Here is a 10,768-nt window from a genome sequence, read left to right on the forward strand (position 1 = left end):
TCATCTGGGCAACAATTGGTATCAGAGCTAAAAGCTCTATTATAAGATTAACTATCTTTTGAGTTAAGATCTTATGGCTAACATTGCAGCTTCATTTGGTGAAGGTCAATCTAGTAGTCGGCCTCCACTCTTTTGTGGAGATAATTACTCATTCTGGAAAGTTAGAATGAGAATATTTCTTCAAGCTCAAGGTAGAGAAATATGGAAATGTATTGTAAATGGACCTTATATTCCAACAAAAGTGGTTGGTGGAGTAAAGGTCAAAAAGGAAGAAGAAGAGTTTGATCGTGAAGACGATAGACTTTATACTTTAAATTTAACTGCTATGAATTTATTATATAATGCTCTTAATGGAAATGAGTTTAATAGAATAATGAATTGCGCTACGGCAAAGGAAATTTGGGATAACTTGGAAGTAACTTATGAAGGAACTTCGCAAGTCAAGGAATCAAAAATTTATATTCTTACTCATGAATATGAAATGTTTAAGATGAATGATGATGAATCTATTTCTAGTATGCACACTCATTTTACTAACATCATAAACAGCTTGACAGCTCTTGGCAAAGTTTATTCCAAGGTGGAGATAGTAAGAAAAATTCTCAACTCTTTACCAAAACGTTGGGAATCAAAAGTTGCAGCGATTCTTGAAGCTAGAGACCTCAAGAAGCTCGAAGTCAATGAACTCATCGGGTCACTTATCACCCATGAGTACACATTGAAAAGAGGAGAAGAAGAAGGAAAGCCAAAGAAGAGCTTAGCACTTAAAGCTGTTCCTCATGAAAGTGAAAGTGATGAAGATGAGGAAAATGACGATAAAGATGAAGAAGTTGCTATGATAACAAGAAGAATTCAGAGGTTCTTGAAGAAAAATAGAACTCCTCCGAGGAAATCTTTCAAAAAGTTTTCCAAGAAAGATTCAGGTAAAAACGACACTTTAATTTGTTATAAATGCAATAAACCTGGTCATATCAAGCCAGATTGTCCTCTGCTAACGAAAGATCGAAACAAGGGCAAGAAAGCAATGAAAGCTACATGGGATGATGATTCAAGTAGCTCAGATAGTGAAGCAAGCAATGAAGAATCAGCAAATCTTTGTCTTATGGCTAAAGATGACATTGAGGTAACAAATCTTGATAATATTGAAAATCCTTCATATGAAGAATTGCAAAATGTTTTAGAAGAGATTTATGAGGAATTTGAAAAATTGGGTATCAAGTATACTGCTTTGAAAAAGAAAAATTCTTCTTTAACAAACGAAATTGAAATTTTAAGAAAAGAAAGTATCATTTTGAAAGATGAAAATCTTGAATTGAATAAGAAGAAAACCGATTTAGAAAATATTGTTAAAAACTTTACGAATGGAAAAAGAAATTTTGAAAAACTTCTTGGTAGTCAAAGATGTGTTTTTGACAAGGCAGGTTTGGGATATATGCCAAAACAAAAATACAAACCTTATAAAAATTTCTTTGATAATCATTCTACCTCAAAAACTAATATTCAAAATTCTTTTCATAAAAATAATTTTGTCAAAAAAAGATATTATTATAATCATTCAAGTTTTTCATATATGTTACATGCTATTTGTAATTTTTGTAATAGAAATGGTCATAATTATCATACTTGTCCTATTAGAAGAAATCATACAATGACTATTAGGGCCATATGGGTACCTAAAAATCTTGTTTCTTCTAATACTAATAAATAAAGGACCCAAAGAACTTGGGTACCAAGAAAAATCATTTTAATTGTTTTTATAGGTATGCATGAAGTCATCCACAAGAAAAAATAAGTGGTTTTTAGATAGTGGATGTTCAAGACACATGACGGGAGACAAGACTAAGTTCTTTGATCTTAGATCTAAAGAAGAAGGACACGTGACATTTGGAGACAACTCGAAAGGGAAGATCGTGGGAATAGGTAAAATTGGTAATGAATCTTCTCTCATAATTGAAGATGTTCTACTTGTTGAAGGTTTAAAACATAATCTTTTGAGCATAAGTCAATTATGTGATAAAGGATTTACAGTTACTTTTAAAATGAATAAATGCATTATTTTGAATGATCATGATTGTAATATTTGTTTTATTGCTTTTAGAAACAATAATGTTTATACAATTGATTTTGAAGAAATTACCTCACAAGATGCTATTTGCTTGTCAGCTCAAAATGAAACTAGTTGGTTATGGCATAGAAGATTAGGTCATGCCAACATGGAACTTATTTCCAAACTTTCAAAAAATGATCTTGTGAGAGGTTTACCAAAAACATATTTTCTTAAAGACAAAATTTGTGATGCATGTCAATTTGGTAAACAAACAAAAACTTCTTTTAAAACTAAGAAACATATTTCCACTACTAGACCATTGCAACTGATACACATGGATCTTTTTGGACCAAATAGAGTTGCAAGTCTAGGAGGAAAATATTATGCATTTGTTATTGTTGATGATTTCTCTAGATATACTTGGGTCATCTTTCTTGCTCATAAAGATGAGACACATAATGCCTTTACCAAGTTATGCAAGAGAATTCAAAATGAAAAGGGCTATACTATTTCAAGTATCCGAAGTGATAGGGGAAAAGAGTTTGTTAATAAAAATATTGAAACTTTTTGTGATAAAAACGGTTTTATTCATAATTTTTCTGCTCCTCGAACTCCTCAACAAAATGGGCTAGTAGAGAGGAAAAATAGATCTCTTCAAGAGATGGCAAGAACAATGCTCAATGAGAACAACTTACCTAGTTATTTTTGGGCCGAAGCGGTAAGTACTGCATGTTATGTTATAAATAGAGTTATGTTAAGGTCTAAATTAGATAAAACCCCCTATGAGCTTTGGAATGAGAAAAAGCCCAACATTGGTTACTTTCATGTATTTGGATACAAATGTTTTATTTTGAATGACAGAGATAATTTAGGCAAGTTTGATGCAAAATCTGATGAAGGTATTTTTCTCGGGTATTCTACTAATAGTAAAGCTTATAGAGTATTCAACAAAAAGACTTTGACTGTACAAGAATCTATGCATGTAGTATTTGATGAATCTAATTCTCCACTCTCCAAGAAATCTATTGATGAAGAAACAGAAGGTATAAATAACACAGAAAGTCTCAATCTCAACAAAGAGAAAGCAATAGAGGAAGTTCAACATGGAGCCATCAGGAAAGATCATCAAAATTTAATACAAGATGCAACCAAACAGTGGAAATTTGTGAAAGATCATCCAGTGGAACAAATTTTGGGAGAACCTTCACAAGGTGAAGAATTTGAGATGAGCATGATGGGTGAACTTACATTCTTTCTCGGATTGCAAATTAAGCAAGCAAAAAGTGGGACATTCATCAATCAATCAAAATATATTAAGGAATTACTGAAGAAGTTTGGGATGGAAAATGCTAAGGAAATTGGAACACCAATGAGCCCATCAACTAAACTTGATAAAGATGAATCCGGTAAGCCAGTTGACTCGAAGATATATCGAGGTATGATTGGTAGCTTATTATATTTAACAGCCAGTAGACCAGATATTATGTTTAGTGTGTGCTTATGTGCACGTTTTCAATCATCTCCAAAAGAATCACATTTAATTACAGTTAAGCGCATTCTTAGATATTTTAGTGGTACAATTAACCTAGGGTTATGGTACCCTAAGCACACATCTTTCGATCTAATCAGCTACACAGATGCAGATTATGCTGGCTGTAAAATAGATCGAAAAAGCACTAGTGGAGCATGCCATTTCTTAGGTCATGCATTAGTTTCCTGGTTTAGTAAAAAACAAAATTCTGTTGCACTATCTACTGCTGAGGCAGAATATGTTGCTGCGGGTAGTTGCTGTGCTCAAGTTCTCTACATGAAGCAACAACTTGAAGATTTTAAACTCATGTATAATCACATTCCAATCAAATGTGATAATACAAGTGCTATAAATCTTTCAAAGAACCCAATACAACATTCTAGAACTAAGCATATTGAAATAAGGTATCATTTTTTTCGAGATCATGTGCAAAAAGGTGATATAATGTTAGAGTTCACAAACACACACGATCAGTTAGTAGATATTTTCACAAAACCTTTACCAGAAGATAGATTATGTATGATCAGAAGAGAAATAGGTATGATGCATGCTATGAATATCTCTTAAAAGATAGACCAGAATCAATAAAAATAGAGATAGATTTTTTTTTAATACTTTTACATAAATTTGAGATTCTTAGCCTCATGTTTGAGACGCTCATTCTCTTCATACAATATCATGTCATTCTTATTCATGGGAACCGGCAAGCGGAATGAAGAATCTAATAAAGATTTCAACTGTTTATTCTTCTGCCGAATGATTCCTTCCCTTGTGTGAGACTCTTGAACAATTTGTTGAAGTACAACAATTTGTTCTTTGAGCTTTTCAACTTCGTGATTTTTGGCTTGTAGCCGCTGAGAAAAAGCCACAATAGAGGAAGAGTAGCGAGTCCCAAGACTCACCAAGTCATAAATAGCATCAGAATCTGACTTATTAGTCAGATTATTATTTTCTTGCTGCAACATGGCACCAATGGTAGCTGCAGAAAGAACAGGAGGTTGAGATGCAGAATGCCTCATGGATGGATCTAGAGAAATGTTAGAAGAATGAGCCATTGAGAAAAGAATAGAAGGCTTAAAACGAGAATGCTGAAGGAATGCAGATGAGTTATAGAGATGAGATGAAAACTTGATGCGGATTGGATGAACTTCAGGACTGATTTTATAGAGATAGCATAAAGAATAAGACAAACTATTTTCTCTTCAAATCTTATTTAGTCAAAAGAAATACAAGATATGCTGGACACACATTGTCAAAAGTTTTCTTACTAAGCCAGCGAGATTAACAGTAGATTGTCCCTATTTTTCTAGTAAACGATGAACCTCTGCTGTTATCTGCCGATGTTGACCTTGTATCTGAACCATTTCTCGTTCCAACTCCTCTATTCGTGGTTGCAGATCATGAGCATACCAATCTGCAAATTTTTTCAACTCTTGGTTTTCTTGCTTTAGCCTTTTATTCTCACTATCCTTATTAGCAAGCTTCTGTCGTAACTCAGATATTTGCATGTTAAGATGATCAATCTCACTCACCCTCGCCATTAACCTTCGAGACATGATCGTAACAGAGGCAGCATATTGATTACTGAGCATTCTTGATTCTGCAATAATCTCAGAATCAGCCTTACTAGAAAAACGGTTCACTGCTCCTATCATGGTATTGACGGCCTCAGGAGAGAAGATTGATGATTGATGCGTCAAGGGTTCCTGATTCAAGTCTGGAACATTAGTGGAAGAGAATTACTCAGCCATTCTATCGTTGTGGAAAAACAGAACTCAGGTCAAGAAGTGATTATTTTTTTGGCATCCGATAGATGAAAATGATCATTTTTTTATAGAAACTCGGAGCCTTCAATCCCGTTTGTCAACAACATCGGGCGATTGTTTAAATCTTCAACCGTATTAAATTCATAGAGTTAGGCCTCGAGGCTTTGCAGCACTTGTCGGGTCACGGACGGCTCCATTTTTCAACTATCTACAGTGACTATTAAACGCATCGTTTTCTTCAATCCATTTACTTGTTGCGGATCCTTTTTAATGATGCCAAAAGGGGGAGAAGTGTTAGACTAGAACATTAACATCGTTTGAATTGCTAAACTTATTATATATATTTGGAATTATATTTATACTTTTGCTTGAAAAACTAACGCACATTCTCAGGGGGAGCTTAAGTATTAATTCAAGTTTCAGGTTCTATCAATTATTTGTCATCATCAAAAAGGGGGAGATTGTTGAACCCAAGATTTCAAGTTTTGTGTAATTATATATTTACACATGGATTTTGATGATAACAAATGAATTCAAAGAATAAAGAAGTCTCAAGTTCAAGTTGTCTACACAATGGAGTCAAGCATATCAAGGAAACAAGCATGAGCAAGAAGGGAACAAGTTCACATTAAAATTATAGAGTAATGTTGTAAATCTCTTCAAAATTCGAAATTAGGATTAATGCTCAAAATTAATATTTTATCATAAAGCATTAAAATACATTTTCCACATGTGCATGAATATTTTTGAAAATTAAATTTGAAAATTTTGAAAGATGATTGATTGTCATCTTTTGCATGTGCATGCCTTGATTAAAGAGTTGAACTTTGAAAATATTAAAGATGATTGATTGTCATCTTTTGCATGTGCATGTTTTATTTGAATTTTTTCAAAAGTGATTGATGCTTTTTTAGACTTATACAAAAAGTAAAAGATTAGGTTTGAATTTTTTAAAAATGAAAGTGTGCTCATTTTGTCATATGCCAAAAGTAAAAGATTAGGTTTGATTTTTTTGAAAAAGTGAATGATGTTGTCTTTGACAATTGAAAAAGAAGAACCTTTTATTTGAATTCTTTGAAAAAGTGAATGATGTTGTCTTTGACAATTGAAAAAGAATAACCTTTTATTTGAATTTTTTGAAAAAGTGAATGATGTTGTCTTTGACATGTGAATCTTTTTAAATTTGAATATGAAGTCTCATATGCCTATAAATAGATCATTTGAGAGCTTCACATTTACAACACCAAGAGCATACAACATTCATTCAAAGCTTTCATTCTCTCTTCTCTAAACATTGAGCCTTAATCCTTGTTCATTTTGAGAGATATAATTTGCGTTGTATTGTTCTTATTTCACTCGTTGAGGAGCGTTTTCTGATAACCTACCCACTATCAGCTTTTGTATCAGAAAAAGGGTGTGTATAACCCTTGTGTGTGTAGAAAGTATTCTACACGGGGAATAGTTGAATCACCACGTGTAAGGTGATTGCAAGTGTAGAGGGTGTTCTACACGGATCCTTTGTAGCGGTGTTGTTCAAAGGTGTAATAGGTTTCTATCTCCACCTGAAGGAGGTTGAATAGTGAATTTGGGAATCCTCAAGGGGTAGCTTGAGGCGAGGACGTAGGCAGTGGGGCCGAACCTCGTTAACATACTGAGTTTGCTTCTCTCTTACCCTTACTCTTTATATTTATTGTTATTTCATATTTTGTTTATATTTTATATTATATATTTGATTTATAATTGTTATTTTTTTTAATACAACTCAATTCACCCCCCCTCTTGTGTTAGTCATTTGGGCAACACTAAACAACGTCTAAATCAAGATTCATTAGATGGAAAAGCCATTTGTTCTTAGAAAAGATCAAAACCCAAGAATGAAAACTATGATTTTTCCCAGAATGTGCCGAAAAAAAAGCATATCCTATTCTTTTGTCAGTGCAGCAGAGAGGGTGCTTATAAACAAAAATATTGCTAAATAGTAAGATAATTTAGGCACATAAGATTAAAGTATTATTAAAGTAAAAATAACGTGGTACTTTTAATACATCATAGAATAACATTTGGGCCTCTCAAAATGTTATTCTAGTTACCATGCAAAGTCACTTCACACATAGTGTGATGAGACTTAAAATCATGTCGTCATTTCTTGAATTGTGTTTTACTATCATAACATCATTTCATCTTTGCGCCCCTTTGCACATCAATCGTCGCTCATATTTAAGACTCATAGACTCCTATTTTCATACTTCTCATTTCTGAATTTTTTTCTCTCTTCTTCTTGAGTATCTTGTTTGTTCTTGGATTCTTACTTCTCTTTCGATTAGTTTATCGGCGTTGTTCCTTCCCTTTGAACTCCAATCCTCTTTCAATGGCCTCTTCCAAGGGTAAAAGCTCAACCTTTTCTCGTGGGGATGGTTCTTCACAACCTTGCGACTCTCCCATCCGTACTGAAAACATTCCTGCAAACCCTAATAGAGAAGGGGGAGGCATTCCGCTATCGATATTTTTTGGGCCATCGATGGCCTTCGAACGTCTCTCCCCGCAAGCTTAAGAATGTGAGGAATAACTTCAGCATTCCTGACTCGATGGTTCTGAGGGCACCTTCTCAAAATCGAGGACCGTTAATGCAAAAGGTATGGTTGTTTCAATCACTCTTTATCTTGCAATGTTTACAATGGGGCTTCGTTTACCCTTTGTGCAGCCAATTCGCGTCGTATTAGATGTCGTGGGACTCGCTCTGACCCAATTGGTGCCCAACGCCTAGAGAATTTTGTTGTGTTTTGTGGCGTCAAGTATTGGAACCCACAGGTGATGAATGCCCCGACCTCATAGCTTTTGAATTATTGTCACTTCATGGGTTCAAACATTTGGAAGGGAACCTTTGCAGTTTTAGGTCCCATAACAAATTGATTGAATTACAATGCAAATATTCTCATGCTAAAGATGGCAAAATAAGTTTCTCTTTGTTACTTGTACTGGTTGGGAATTTCCCGCAGATGAAGTTCCAAATTCGATGTATGTGGGAAAAAGAAGAAGAAGAAGGCTCGTATTGCATCACGCTCGGATGAGTCTAGTTCCATAAGACATGGTTCCTCGCCTCCCCCTTAGGTGAGTGGTAGTAGGAAGTCAGCTGCTTCCCAGGTGTAGGCGAGTAGTCATGAGAAATCAACCACCTTCTTGGTACTACCAACCCTTTCCCTTGATAATGTAATGGCTATGGCCGAGAAAGATCTCAAGGCTATGATAGCTACTGAAGAAGCTGTTGCTACCGCCGAGGGGAATACTAGCAGGGCCACTCAATCTCCAATTGCATCAGCCAATGTTATGTAGCAGGAAGGCGATGGAGTTCATTCTCAGGAAGGCAACGACATTGCCCTGTTAAATCCTAATTTATTTGCCACGCCTTTATATATAGCTACAACCTTTCCTTCCTTTGACATCCCTATAGGGTCCCCTCAGACTGAACATGTCGAATAAACATCAATGGTGCCCGGTTCACCTCTTGCTTCTACTATTTCTGGTGGGGTCACCCCTGATTTACGTTTTTTTTTTTTTTTTCCATATGTATCTTTTGCAAGTGGGAGTAGAGTATCAATTCCTTCTTCACCCTTTAGCATCTCTCCTACTGGAGGTGGTGAACCTTCTCTAAACTTTGGCGAGGAAAACCCTTTGGTTGATCAGGTGTCTCCATCCCGAGGTGCTCTCGAGTTCATGAGCAGATGTACCCTTGAACATTCCTTCCCCCACTCCTCTGAAGTCAGCTGGAGAAGTTCGTGCCCAAGGAAGCTTTGCCAATGTCTCCTTTAGAGTTCTTGACTTGCGAGGTTCTTCTAGTTCTCACTTGTCTAGTTCCTCTCAATCTCCATGTGCCCATCATGAAGAGGCCTTTCACTCCACTGTCCAACATATTCAAAATATTCTTCTCCAATAATGACACCCCTCACCCTCCCCCCCTCCTTTTTTTATTATTTACTTTCTCTGAAGCAGTTGATCGACTAGCTATAGACTTGTTAAAGATCGTTTGTAGTTAGAGAAGGAGAACCAGTCTATGTTATCCTTCATTGGTCAGGCCCATAGTGTTGTTCACGCTGCTTGTGTTGAGAAGGATCAAATGGTTGGCGAGCTAGCTCAAATTGAGGTATGTTCCCACGTAGCTTAGGGCAATTTGGCTTCTCTCCTTACTCAAGTTGACTTGCTCTGAGGGGAAATGGCGAGCTCTTCAGTGGAGACTAGTCGTTACTGCCAAGAATTGGAGGTGGTCGAGAGAGATCTAGAAGAACTTACTGCTTGTTTAAGCCAAGCAGAAACAGCTATGAAGGAGCAAGATGACTTGGTCGTTTGCTTTGATTAGACGAAGGCAGAAATTGAAAAGGTCCAGTCGGACTATACCTCTCGCCTAAGCCAAGTAGAAGCAACTGTGAAGGAATGAGATGATTTGGTTGCTCGTCTCACTCAAGTGGAGGCAAAATGGAAGAGCTAACAAAGACTAAGTCTGACTATGCTGCTCGCCTGGTTACCCACAAAGATGGTTTTCGAGAACTTACCATGAAACTAAAGGTGGCAGAGGGGGAGAAAGTCAATGCAGAGAAGGAACTGGCTAAGGTGAAGAGCCATCTTAAGGATAGTGATTGCTAGTATCTTCAATTGAATGAAGTTCTTGAGTGTTGTAAGAAAAGACTGGTACTTTTGGAGAAGCGGGTGATAGAGTTGAATGTTGCTTTCGGGAATTCACAACATGAGCTTGCTCGTGTTCTCCCTTAATTGGCGGCAGCTCTTAACATTTGCTTGGGAGCTTGGGGCCTAGTTTCAAGCTCGGGATCAAGTAGCTACGTGAGCTTCTTCTCCATGAACTTGAGGTAGACTTGCATACTTTGGATTGGAAGTCCCTTAGGGCCAGCCCTACTGCTTATTATGTGCTTGACTCTTTCAGTCAAGATGTCATGCTGGATGCTTTTTCTCCTCCTCACCCCACCTGAAGACTATGTATATATATGTGCTTTTTTGTTTTGTAACCCACAAGGGAACAATTTTCACTTTATGATATATTTGATAGCTTTTGATGTAATGTGATTTTTTTTTTTTTTTTGAAGTACACTATAATTCGTTCACCTCTATTTATTAGGATGGCAAGAGGGGTGAGGTGGGAGAGTTCTTCGACCTTTTTACTTCCAAATTAGGTTAGTGGGAGAGTTCCTCGACCATATCACTTTGGCGGGAAGAGTGTGGCAGGAGAGTTTCTCAACCATGCAACTCTTGGCGAGAGGTGTAATGAGAGATTTCTCAACCATGTAACCTTAAAATTAGGTTAGTGGAAGAGTTCCTCAACCAGATCACCTTGGTGAGAACAGTATGACAGGAGAGTCCCTCAACTACGCAACTCTTGGTGAGAGGTGTAATGGGAGATCCCTCAACTGTGTAACCTTA

The sequence above is a fragment of the Carya illinoinensis genome, chromosome 2 (assembly GCF_018687715.1).
Source record: "Carya illinoinensis cultivar Pawnee chromosome 2, C.illinoinensisPawnee_v1, whole genome shotgun sequence".
In the NCBI taxonomy this organism is placed as follows: domain Eukaryota; kingdom Viridiplantae; phylum Streptophyta; class Magnoliopsida; order Fagales; family Juglandaceae; genus Carya; species Carya illinoinensis.